Source organism: Eschrichtius robustus, chromosome 14, assembly GCF_028021215.1.
Source record: "Eschrichtius robustus isolate mEscRob2 chromosome 14, mEscRob2.pri, whole genome shotgun sequence".
Classification (NCBI taxonomy): domain Eukaryota; kingdom Metazoa; phylum Chordata; class Mammalia; order Artiodactyla; family Eschrichtiidae; genus Eschrichtius; species Eschrichtius robustus.
This window is the reverse complement of record NC_090837.1, coordinates 31,629,749-31,643,179: the sequence shown is the minus strand read 5'-3', so window position 1 is coordinate 31,643,179 and position 13,431 is coordinate 31,629,749.

Genomic DNA, 13,431 nt, shown 5'->3' with positions numbered 1-13,431 from the left:
AAGAGAAAATCTTTTTTTGTTTGTTTGTTTACATATCACATATGGCCATTTTTTTCTCTTTTTTTTTGAATTTTAGAATTTTATTTTTTTATACAACAGGTTCTTACTAGTTATCCATTTTATACATATTAGTGTATACATGTCAATCCCAATCTCCCAATTCGTCACACCACCACCCCCTGACCCCCGCCACTTTCCCCCCTTGGTGTCCATACGTTTGTTCTCTACATCTGTGTCTCTATTTCTGCCCTGCAAACCGGTTCATCTGTACCATTTTTCTAGGTTCCACATATATGTGTTAATATACGATATTTGTTTTTCTCTTTCTGACTTACTTCACTTTGTATGACAGTCTCTAGGTCCATCCATGTCTCTGCAAATGACCCAATTTCGTTCCTTTTTATGGCTGAGTAATATTCCATTGTATATATGTACCACAACTTCTTTATCCATTTGCCTGTCAATGGGCATTTAGGTTGCTTCCATGACCTGGCTATTGTAAATAGTGCTGCAATGAACATTGTGGTACATGACTCTTTTTGAATTATGGCTTTCTCTGGGTATATGCCCAGTAGTGGGATTGCTGGGTCATATGGTAATTCTATTTTTAGTTTTTTAAGGAACCTCCATACTGTTCTCCATAGTGGCTGTGTCAATTTACATTCCCACCAGCAGTGCAAGAGGGTTCCCTTTTCTCCACACCCTCTCCAGCATTTGTTGTTTGTAGATTTTCTGATGATGCCCATTCTAACTGGTGTGAGGTGATACCTCATTGTAGTTTTGATTTGCATTTCTCTAACAATCAGTGATGTTGAGCAGCTTTTCATGTGCTTCTTGGCCATCTGTATGTCTTCTTTGGAGAAATGTCTATTTAGGTCTTCTGCCCATTTTTTGATTGCCCATTTGTTTGTTCTTTAATATTGAGCTGCATGAACTGTTTATATATTTTGGAGATTAATCCTTTGTCCGTTGATTCGTTTAAAAATATTTTCTCCCATTCTGAGCATTGTCTTTTCATCTTGTTTATGGTTTCCTTTGCTGTGCAAAAGCTTTGAAGTTTCATTAGGTCCCATTTGTTTCTTTTTGTTTTTATTTCCATTACTCTAGGAGTTGGATCAAAAAAGATCTTGCCGTGATTTATATCAAAGAGTGTTCTTCCTATGTTTTCCTCTAAGAGTTTTATAGTGTCTGGTCTTATATTTTATAGTGTCTGGTCTTACAAGCTAATCCATTTTGAGCTTATTTTTGTGTGTGGTGTTAGGGAGTGTTCTAGTTTCATTCTTTTACAGGTAGCTGTCCAGTTTTCCCAGCACCACATATTGAAGAGACTGTGTTTTATCCATTGTATATCCTTGCCTCCTTTGTCATAGATTAGTTGACCGTAGGTGCGTGGGTTTATCTCTGGGCTTTCTATCCTGTTTCATTGATCTATGTTTCTGTTTTTGTGCCAGTACCATACTGTCTGGATTACTGTAGCTTTGTAGTATAGACTGAAGTCAGGGAGTCTGATTCCTCCAGCTTCTTTTTTTTTCCCTCAAGACTGCTTTGGCTATTTGGGGTCTTTTGTGTCTCCATACAAATTTTAAGATTTTTTGTTCTAGTTCTGTAAAAAAATGCCATTGGTGGTTTGATAGGGATTGCATTGAATCTGTAGATTGCTTTGGGTAGTATCGTCATTTTCACAATATTGATTCTTCCAATCCAAGAACATGGTATATCTCTCCATCTGTTGGTATCATCTTTAATTTTTTCATTACTGTCTTATAGTTTTCTGCATACAGGCCTTTTGTCTCCCTAGGTAGGTTTATTCCTAGGTATTTTATTCTTTTTGTTGCAATGGTAAATGGGTGTGTTTCCTTAATTTCTCTTTCAGATTTTTCATCATTAGCGTGTAGGAATGCAAGAGATTTCTGTACATTAATTTTGTATCCTGCAACTTTACCAAATTCACTGATTAGCTCTAGTAGTTTTCTGGTAGCGTCTTTAGGATTCTCTATGTATAGTATCATGTCATCTGCAAACAGTGACAGTTTTACTTCTTCTTTTCCAATTTGTATTCCTTTTATTTCTTTTTCTTCTCTGATTGCCGTGGCTAGGACTTCCAAAACTATGTTGAATAATAGTGGTGAGAGTGGACATCCTTGTCTTTTCCTGATCTTAGAGGAAATGCTTTCAGTTTTTCACCATTGAGAACGATGTTTGCTGTGGGTTTGTCGTATATGGCCTTTATTATGTTGAGGTAGGTTCCCTCTATGCCCACTTTCTGCAGAGTTTTTATCATAAATGGGTGTTGAATTTTGTCAAAAGCTTTCTCTTCATCTATTGAGATGATCATATGGTTTTTCTTCTTCAATTTGTTAATATGGTGTATCACATTGATTAATTTGCGTATGTTGAAGAATCCTTGCATCCCTGGAATAAATCCCAGGAAATCTTAAAAGCAGCCGGGGGGGGGCGGGGGGTGGAAATATGTGCAGCAAAAGATAAAAATTACAGCAGACTTCTTTTTGGACACAATGCAAGCCAGAAGATAGTGGAGCAATAACGTAAAGTATTGAATGAAATAAAAACTGTCAACCTGGAATTCTATAATCAGCAAGAATATTTACCAAAACAGAGGTAAAATAAAGACACATTTTGATATACAGAAGTTGGAAAATTCATCACCAGAAGATCTATGAATATAAGAAATGAAGGCTATTTCTCAGGTGGAAATCTGCATCTATACAAAGGAATGAAGAGCCCTGAAAAGAGGGAGTACCTGGATAAATATAAAAGGCTTTTCTTATTGTTATTTAAATATCCTTAAAAAATAATTGACTGTTTAACTTTAAAACATAATAACAATGTAGTGTGTAGTTTATAACATAGGTAGAAGGAAAAAGTATCACAACAATAGCATGAAGATAGAGGGGATGAACAGAAGTATCCTGTTGTAAGATTCTTCTGGTGCAGAAGTGGTAGGATATCACTTGGAGGTAAACAGTGATAAGTTAAAGATTAAATTCTAAACCCCACGGCAACCACCAAACTGCCACAACAAAGAGTTATGGCTACAACAAAGGAGATAAAAATGGAATCATAAAAAAGACTTGATTCATCCAATAGAAGGCAGGAAAAGAGAAAAAATGGAACAAAGGACAGATGGGACAAGTAGAAAACAAAGAGCAAGATGGTAGATTTAAACTTGACTACATCAGTAATCACATTAAAATGTAACTGGGCTGAATGCCCCAATTAAAAGTCCAAGATTATCAGATTGGATTAAAAAAGCAAGACCAAATTACATACTGCCTGTAAGAAACACACTTTAAATACGAACAAAGAAAGAAACCTATCCATCTGCTTTCTTTGATATACCCAAGCTGCCGAGAGCTGCTAGAAAAAAAATATGCAAATGGGCATATTATTGCTGCAGTGTATTTATGGTGTCCATCTTTCCTTTCCAACTCCCCATCAAATAATTCAGGACTGTCTACACTCAAGCTATGTACACTGCAACAATGGCTTTATTTCCTCCTTTGCAGGAAAAATAAATGATCCACCCTCATACCTATAAATGCATTTACCTCCACACCCATTCTCACCTCCTTTTCACCAAATTCAAAGAAACAAGCCTTCAAGAGACAGGTTCTGGGAGCAGGAACCATCTCTGAAGTCCCAGGCTTAGGACGGTATCAGGGATGAACAGGTGGGTTTGCTTTCTCTCTCCTGGGGAGATCCTTCTCACCGCCTCTGTTATTTGACACCCTGTTCCCCCAGTTTTTTAATCAGGAAATCTGACCTTTTCAGAACCACCTACCTAAGCTGCTCCCAGATTCCTGACCCTCGGAAACTCTGTGAGATAATACATATTTGTTACTTTAAGCTAGTAGGTTTCAAGGATAATTCTGTATCTCTGACTTAGGTTCCAATTCTGGTACCTAATAGGAGCTTCCAGAAAGAGGTACTTGTAGCCTAGAAATTTAAGGTGTAGATCAATGCTCTTTATTACCCCCTAGGTTCCAGAACCTTCTGCTCAGGGGTTATTTCCCGAAGTATGGCACACAGACCACAGATGGTTCATGTGATAATTGTAGCTGGTGCAAAGATGAACATTTATTTTTATCATACTTCTGAGTATTTCACTATGTATTAGAAAACCACGGGCTTTCCATTTTCAGTGCTGATGGATTTCTTAGTGTCAGAGGGGCATCTGTGCATGGAGAGGAATAGTCACTACTAATTGTAATTTAAGCAACGTCCCAGTTATTAATCTTAAGAATTTGTTAAACAATTAGCATTTTTTAGATATTAGACAATCAACTTTGCCCTAAATATTTACAATTACTTACAACTAATAAATATTGTAAATTCAACAAAATAAATGTTCCCAATCAATAAAAACCCTATATTACAAAGTTACCCCAGCACTCTTAGGCATTTAATTAAAATCCCAAGTCTAACATATTAATTCCCTTCGATATGCTGACTCTTTAAATGCAAAATGGTCACACAAAAAATATAAAAGCCACAAAATTGATTAATGCCCTTACACCAAAGCAGGTTACAAAGATATTGATGCCATGGCTTTCATTTGGTTCCTTTTTTGATCCTCACTCTTTTTATTGCACATCACCAATGTCACATGCTTTACACTGTCCTAGGATTTCAATAACCCTATCAGTTCAGTAACTGATATTCTGCACCTTTCTAGAACGTTGGAAATTTTACCAGACCCTAAAGTAAAAGAATATTGCCTTGATCCCCCTAGGAGATCCAGGCCTTGGGCTGGTGACCTGTTGATTCTTGGTCAGGACACAGTTGAACAGACCAAATTGATTCAAACCTGAGCCAGTGGTCATTGGGGTGAGTTTCTTTTTCTTGCAAGGAAGCTGCACTTGTTATATCAGGGGACATTTAGGTTCCTGTCTTCCTTAACGAGGCTGACTTTGAGACTTGGAGTCTTTTCCAGGAATAAAGTGGCCTCTACGGTTTGTATGCATTTATTTGTGTGCAGTCATCGAGATGTGTTAGTCTGGTCTCTTACCGTAGTTGGATGTATGTCTTATTAGTAACTCCCTATAATTAGTGGTGTTGCCAAGGGTTTGATTCCTTGAGAGAAGAGGGAGTATATCTGGGATTTGCTTTCTTCTTTTAAGGACATTTGGCTACTTTGTTATCTAGGAACACGTGCTTGGATATTAGTTACCTGGCGATATCAGTAAAGCTCTCCCAGGGCTACTTCACTTACCACTTGCCGTCCACTCTTTTTTTTTTTTTTTTTTAATTAATTAATTAATTTATGGCTGTGTTGGCTCTTCGTTTCTGTGCGAGGGCTTTCTCTAGTTGCGGCAAGCGGGGGCCACTCTTCATCGCGGTGCGCGGGCCTCTCACTGTCGCGGCCTCTCTTGTTGCGGAGCACAGGCTCCAGACGCGCAGGCTCAGTAGTTGTGGCTCACGGGCCCAGTTGCTCCGCGGCATGTGGGATCTTCCCAGACCCGGGCTCGAACCCGTGTCCCCTGCATTGGCAGGCGGATTCTCAACCACTGTGCCACCAGGGAAGCCCAAGCCGTCCACTCTTGCTCGCGGCATCCTTCCTTCTTATGCTGGAATGACTGTAGCTGACTCATCAGTTTCAATCACTCCTCCTGCTTCTGCTGGTCCGTATCTACATCTGACAAATAGACAGGCGCTTACCAGAGAAACACGATATCCACGAACAGCATAGATAACACTTTTCCATTATGAAAAATAACACGGATGAAGCATATTCTATTAAATTCACCCTTTCTTTGAATAACTTCATTATTTTGTATTTTATATCAACTGACATTTTTTATTCTTGCTCCAAAACATGGATTCAATCCCCAATTTAGTCTTTTTCTTTCCACTGGAGAAGAGTGTCAGAGAGCAAAATCTGGGGCCCACAAGCGTGCATGAGCTTCCAGTGTTGGAAGAAATGCTATTTCCATTGTTGTTGTTGGGACATTTTTTCCAACAGAACCGTCAGTGGTGTTTCTTCTAAGTCCATATATTTACAGTGACTTCCCAAATTTAATGTATTATAATATTATCCCAATCTCTCTAAAAACATATGATTCCATCAATCACCAAGACTTTCTCTCTAGGATTGGTGTACAGTGGGGATATACAGCTTCCTTTTATAATATATTTAACATTAAAAAGTGAAGCAATTTAAAAAGATATTGTAGGGAATTCCCTGGCAGTCCAGTGGTTAGGACTCGGCGCTTTCACTGCCGAGAGCGCGGGGTCGATCCCTGGTCGGGGAACTAAGATCCCGCAAGCCGTGCGGTACAGCCAAAACAAAAAATAAGTAAATAAAATATACTTTAAAAAATAAAATAAAAATAATAAAAAGACATTGTGAATAATATAACTGGGATAAGACAAACACCCTGAGTGTGGATTGTGATTGAGTGAAGCTCTGAACTTGCCCACTGGTCTGTCCACCTGTGAGGCCCTCCCACCCAGCACAGGTGGGCGTGGTTCCTGGACCCGTCATAACAAACACCACAGACTGGGGGTGCTGAAAACAACAGAAAAGTACTGTCTGGGTTCTGGAAGCTAGAAGTGTGAAATCAAGGTGTCGGCAGGGCCGGGCTCCCTGTGATACCTGTGGGGGAAGATCCTTCCTTGCCTCTCCCAGCTGCTGGTGGTGGCCAGCCATCCCAAGGGCTCCTTGGCTTACAATTATCTTCAGTCTCTGCGTCTGTCACTGCATGGCCGTCTTCTCCAGTGCATCCGTGTGTCTCTTCTCTTCTTATAAGGACACCACTCAGATTAGATTAAGGGCCCACCCTACTCCACTATGACCTCATCTTAACTGTTTACATCTGCAATGGCCCTATTTCCAAATAAGGTCACATTCCCAGGTCCTGGGGGTTATGACTTGAACATATCTTTTGGGGACACAGGTCAACCCATATCAGGCCTGTCAGGGAGCATAGCTCGCCGTGGCCTAATGAATATTCTAGCCTGGCCTCTCGCTCAAGGTGATGGAGAGCAGGGGCTGGGGAGGCTAGAGGCAGGGGCACTCCGAACGTAGAGGACTTGCAGCCCCATGAGGGCCCAGGGCTCACCCCACAGACCTCAAACCTGCTTTGTAGAATCTCGACCAGGATGGTAGTTGGTTGATCAGAATTAAACTGGTAGCGGACAGGCAGTTTGGAAGAAGGGAGAATGGTCTTGCTAACTTAAAGTTTCCTAAACTGGAAAATGAGGCAGTTGGGCTCTTTCAGAGGTTTCCCAGTTTTGTCCAAGGGAGTAACGTGCAGAAGGGTGGACACCAGGGTCCACAGCAGCTCTGCTCCTGTTTCTCTTTCCATTTGTGCAACTGCCTCCTCTGGCCCCAAATCAAGGTTGGTTCCTTGTGCATATCATTTATCCCTCAGTCGTTTCTTTTCGGTGTAAAATATATACAGCATAAAATGTAATCATTTTTAAATATACAGTTTAGTGGCATTAAGTACATTCACATTGTCATGCAGCCATTACCACCATGGGTCAGGGAGTGGGTGAAATGGGTCAAAAGGTACAACGTTTCAATTATAAGATAAATATAGTTTATATGGGGACTATAGTTAACAATATTGCATATTTGAAATTTGTTAAGGGAGCAGATCTTCCAAGTTCTCATCACAAGAAAAAAAACTGTAATGTGTGGTGATGGATTTTAACTAAACTTATGGCGATCATTTCGCAATATATACATATATGGAACAATTATGTTGTGGACCTAAAACTAATACAATGTTATATGTCAATTACATCTCTAAAACAAAATTTAATCTGAATTTACAAACATCCAAACAAAAAAATGGTTAAAATGATAAATTTTGTCATGTGTCTACATATTTTTTTTCTCTTTTTTTTTTGGCTGCGTTGGATCTTCATTGCTGCGCGCGGGCTTTCTCTAGTTGTGGCGAGCGGGGGCTACTGTTTGTTGCGGTGCACGGGCGTCTCATTGCAGTGGCTTCTCTTGTTGCAGAGCACGGGCTCTAGGCGCGCAGGCTTCAGGAGTTGTGGCACTTGGGCTCAGTAGTTGTGGCTCATGGGCTCTAGAGCGCAGGCTCAGTAGTTGTGGCGCACAGGCTTAGTTGCTCCATGGCATGTGGGATCTTCCCGGACTAGGGCTCGAACCCATGTCCCCTGCATTGGCAGGTGGATTCTTAACCACTGCGCCACCGGGGAAGTCCCTGTCATGTATATTTTAACACAACAATGCAAACAAAACAAAACACTTTCTTCCTTCCCTTCCAAGTGAAGTCAATGCCTCAGGGTGAAGGAGAAATCTTCCAGCTGCTGGAGCCTGCAAGGCTCACTTGCAGCCTGTAACACAGGTTCAGTCGTCACCCTTAGCCCCGCCCTCTGCACTGTCCCCTGGTCCCAGGACCAATTCTAGGGCCAGGGGCTCTGAGGATAACAGCGTGAAAACCCCAGGCCTTGGGTTTCTTCTCTGCATGTAACGCCGGTGGGTTTTAGGTTTGCCTCTGTAGGATTTCAGTGTTGATTTTTCTCGTAGCAGCATGAGGCACACATGCAGGTGACTCATAGAGGGGTGAGGTAAGGGGAATTTGCTTGCGTAAACCTCTAAGCCCGCCTGACCTGTTCTGGATCCTTCCAGCCCACAGCCCCCCTCCACCCCCACCCCCCGCCCCGGGGCCCTCACTGTGTCTCTCCGTGGGATCTCATCCTTCGGGAAACAGGCAAGTCAGGCAGAGAACATCAGCCCGAAATAGACTGGATCATACTTATGACACATCCTTCCATCTCTGCTGGGCCTTCTCTTCCGTGAATCCTCACTGTAGGAGAAGTTGAGGAGGCTTTGACAAAGAGAGGCTGGACCAGATGCCTGTCTCTGACCCCACCTTGAACTTCCGGCTCTTGTTACTGCGCTAGAGCTCACGAAATCAAAGATGCAGCTTAACACGCACAGTTCAAAATGATTCCTACTCACGTGCTAGTGGTGGAGGGAAGCACGTCACCATTTAACTCCTCACCTTTTCCTGTAAGAGAAATGGGGTGGTCCCCCAGCCCTCTCTAGTCATAAGAACCTGACCGCATCATTTAAGTCACAGGCAATCCCAGAAACCCAATGTCATTGGATGTTTGTCAGTTGTATTTAGAAAAAGAACAGGACAGCAATTCGCTCCACGTCCTCTTCCCCTAAGAGAGCAGAAACTCTGTTCCAAAGTCCACGATGCCCGTGTCAGATGGGAATAAATCTAAGCCAGCCATAGCCCGCTGCTGCCTGCGTGGCCGCCACTCCCAGCCTCCCTCCCGGCCTCCCTCCCGGCCTCCCTCCCGGCCTCCCTCCCAGCCTGTCCAAAGGCAGCATCTTCTCTATTTTTCCCACACGGACGTGGTTCAGGACCAAGTGAAATAGGAGGCTATAGTAACCATTAAAAGAGCCACATGAATGTAAACTGCAGCCCATATGGGTAGCAGACGTAAGGAATTTTATTTACCCAAATATTTTCACATGGATAAAGAAAAAATTGTGGTAAATAAAATGTTACGAATGCAACTGACTACAATGGGCAGACGTAGAGGAAGTTGATCTTCGTTGCTGTATCTGGGGGCGATGCCAGCCTGGACCCCGGGCTCTTCCAGCTGTTTCCGTGAATAAGATGGGTCCCCCCAAGCCCCACCCCAGGTCATGAGCTCAGACAGGGGCCAGCTGGGGCCGTAAACAAAGATAAGGCCGCAACTGGGCCTCAGACGCTGTGTGGGGCAGCCTGTGGAGGTTCCTTAAAGCAACACTAAGATTCCCCTTTATCCCTCTCTGTTCATAAAAATAATAGAATGAAAATCGAATTACCCCAGCTAACTCAATTAAGAACACCTCTGAAAGTTGACCCTTGTTCCTGTGTTAGAAAAGACTGGATTTGGGGCCGTTTGTCCTCACCAGTCCTAAGGTGGACCTCACCGTTTACTTCCCCAGGAAGCTGGTTTTATCAACCCCGTTTTGCAGGCACAGAGCTGATCTTGGGGAGAGGGGGTATGGCTTCCCTGAGGTTGCACCATCGCCAAGGGGCCATGACAGGACTTGAATTCTGGGGGCCGGGGGTGGGGCTGCACCCATGTGCCCCCCCAGGCCTTCCCGGAGGGTCCAGGCTCTGGAGCCAACTTCCCAGGTTCAAGCCATGGCTCTTTGGCTGTTTGATCTTGGGTGGTTTATCTAAGCTCTCTGTATTAATTTGCGCATCTGGACAAAATCATGTGTTTCTTGGCAGTTGGCGTATTTCAAAAAATCCGTGGCTTCTTTTCTTCCCTCCCTTTTTCCCCCTGCTTGGAGATGAACTGCTGTCTTCTGACTGGTCCAGCCTTGGCAGCCTTACCCCAGGGCATTCCCACAGAGGACTCTCTTTCCCACTCCATGTAGGACACAGCAGATGTGCAGCGAATTCATGGGACAAAGCAAAAGGCAGCTGGGACAGGTGAGCCATGGACACGTGATGAATGCCATGGGCAGGCTCACTGCAGTGTAACTCAGAGCGGCCTTGGAAAACGGACCAAAACTGCCTGAGAGAACTGGGAGTTCTGCATCCCGGAGTATGATGCTGCCGGTGATGCAGACCGGGAGCCCCCGGGGCCAGAGCAGAGTCATGGGCCGCCCTGGGCTTCCCACGGCCGCTCAGACCCGGGCACGCACGACAGCACAGAGGGGCGCCCCGTGCGCTCCTGAGCCTCTGAGCTGGACAGAATCCCCTGGCCGCCCGGGACGAGTGTGGAAACGAGATGCTTCACTCGGCCCCTCAGCTCTGCGCTCTCAGGTTGCAGCGCTGCAGCCCAGAGGCCTCCATGGGCTAGAAGGCTGAACGACAGCTGTCCCTCCTGCACCCACCTCACCCAGCACCCGCTCCTCTCCGCCCCGACCTTGAAGAAGGATGGAGGAGCGGCGGTCCTGCCGCAGGGGGTACTGGACTGAAGCCCCTCCTTCTACCTGCCCCCCTTGGCTGAGTTAGTGCATTGGGGGCTGCTCCTGAGGTAGAAGCCCAGTTGGGGGGGGGGGGGTGCGGCAGGCTGGCCCTGCTTCCCACCGGCGAGCAGAAGCGGCACCTGTGAGGCGGGGAAAGCCCGCCCTGGCCTTGGTCATGGGACCTGAGGATAGAGTAGTTCAACAGAGTAGTTCCCCACCCAACCCCCCCATGCACTGAATCAGGACAGTGGGTCCAGCCTGGAGGTGGGAGCTGGGGGGCGATCGCTAGGCAGAGATGCAGGGGTCCTTTCCTGAGAGTTCAGGCCCAGAGGGCAGCTGGCTCGAGGGAGCACCCTGGCCTCCCTGGGAGAGCCGGTGACAGCCCTTCAGGATGGCATTTGGGGCCCACGTGCCACCTTCAGGGAGTGTGAGCCGACAACACGAGGAATCAGCCTAGAACTCACCCTGAGAGGTGACGCCAGCAGGAGACCGGGGCTGCAGGACTAGCAACCCAGGTGAGATCCACTCTCCGGGCACCTCTGTGCTGGAGCCGGGCCAGGACACAATCCAGGCCAGCAGGGACCGCTCTGCTTTCCTGGGGGTCTGCTCCAGCCTGGCAAGAGAATTTGCAATTCAGGGGCCATTCGTAGGGGCGCTGCATCCTTCCAGGACCATCAGATCCTGGATCATCAGACTAATGGCTCCTGGCTGGTTAGCAAAGCCGAGAAGCTGGTGGCAGCCTTCCCTGGGCTGAAGACAGATGTTCCTGGTGCTGGAAACCTATTGGATTTGTGGTGTGCGTGACCGAGAGCAGGCTTTCCCTGCCCAGCCTGGGGCAAAACGCTTGGTTTCCCGTCAACTGCTGATTTAACGAGGGGTCTGTGTCCATCCACCCAAGTCCTCTTACTTATTCGTGCTATCTCAGAGTCTCTATTTCATAAAACACCAATTTATCAGATATTACCCTCTTTTTAAATTATATACATTGGTTTAAACATAATTCACCTTCTCTTTCCTATCCCATTAGCTTATAAAAGCATTAACAAATTGTCACACATTTACATGACCGTGTAATAGGTATTGGTTTTAATTGTCAGTACCTAAGTGGCCATTATAACCAAGTGTTTTGCTTCATAAGTCAGGTAAGCCTCTCACTCTCCAAGGAAAAATGCTTGAGACGTGGCTGCTGCAAAGCTTAGAGCAAAGTTTGTCATCCCCTGGAAACACGCATGCAGGACACTGGACTATTGACTTTGGCCTTAAGAATTTTAAAAATATTTTTTGTTGTGGGAAAATATCCATAGCATCAAATGTATCACTTTAACCATTTTAAGCGTACAGTTCTGTGGCATTAAGTATATTCACATTGTTCTGTATCCATCACCTCCAGACATCTCCAGAAATTTTTCATCATCCCCAGCTGAAACTCCTGACCAATTAAACATTAACCCCCCGCTCCGTCTCCACAGCCCCTGGCAACCACGCTCCTACTTTCTGTCTCCATGAACTTGACTGTTCTAGGTCCCTCGTGTAAGTGGATCATACAGTATTTGTCCTTTTGTGTCTGTCTTATTTCACTTAACATAATGTCTTCGAGGTTCATCCATGTTGTAGCGTGTGTCAGAATGTCCTTCTTTATTTAAGCTGAATAATATCCCATTGTGTGTTTACAGCACTTTTTTGTTTTGTTTTGTTTTGTTTATTTATTTTTATTTTTGGCTGTGTTGGGTCTTCGTTTCTGTGGGAGGGCTTTCTCTAGTTGCGGCAAGCGGGGGCCACTCTTCATAGTGGTGCGCGGGCCTCTCACTATCGCGGCCTCTCTTGTTGCAGAGCACAGGCGCCAGACGCGCAGGCTCAGTAATTGTGGCTCACGGGCTTAGTTGCTCCGCGGCATGTGGGATCTTCCTGGACCAGGGCTCGAACCCGTGTCCCCTGCACTGGCAGGCGGATTCCCAACCACTGCGCCACCAGGGAAGCCCCTACAGCACGTTTTTTTATCGGTTCATCCGTCAACGGATATTGGTTGTTTCCACCTCTTGGCTCTTGTGAATAATGCTGGTATTGGCCTCGAGTCTTAGTTTTGTTTTATGTTCCCGTCCTTGTGTTTTCCTGTCTCATCCTCATCCACTTCTAACGTATACTTCCCTGTGACACTAGACTCCACGTCACCCCTCAGTAAATTGTTAAACTCCCAAAACAACCTCAATGTCCTAACATCAATGTGGGAGACAAAATTCCAAAATCAAATGAACCTTCCTACACACAAAAGGGTTCTTAACTGTTTTGGGGGTCACCCACCCATTCGAGCATCTAAAACAGTTAAGCCCTCTCTCGTTTAAAAAAGCAAGTACGTGTGAGGACTTACACTACAATAAACCTTCAAAGGGGTACAAGCTTTCAGTTATAAGATGAATAAGTTCTGAAGATCTAAAAGACAACATGGTGACAATAGTTAATAATACTGTATTATTGTATGCTTGAAATTTGCTAAGATGGTAAATCTTAAG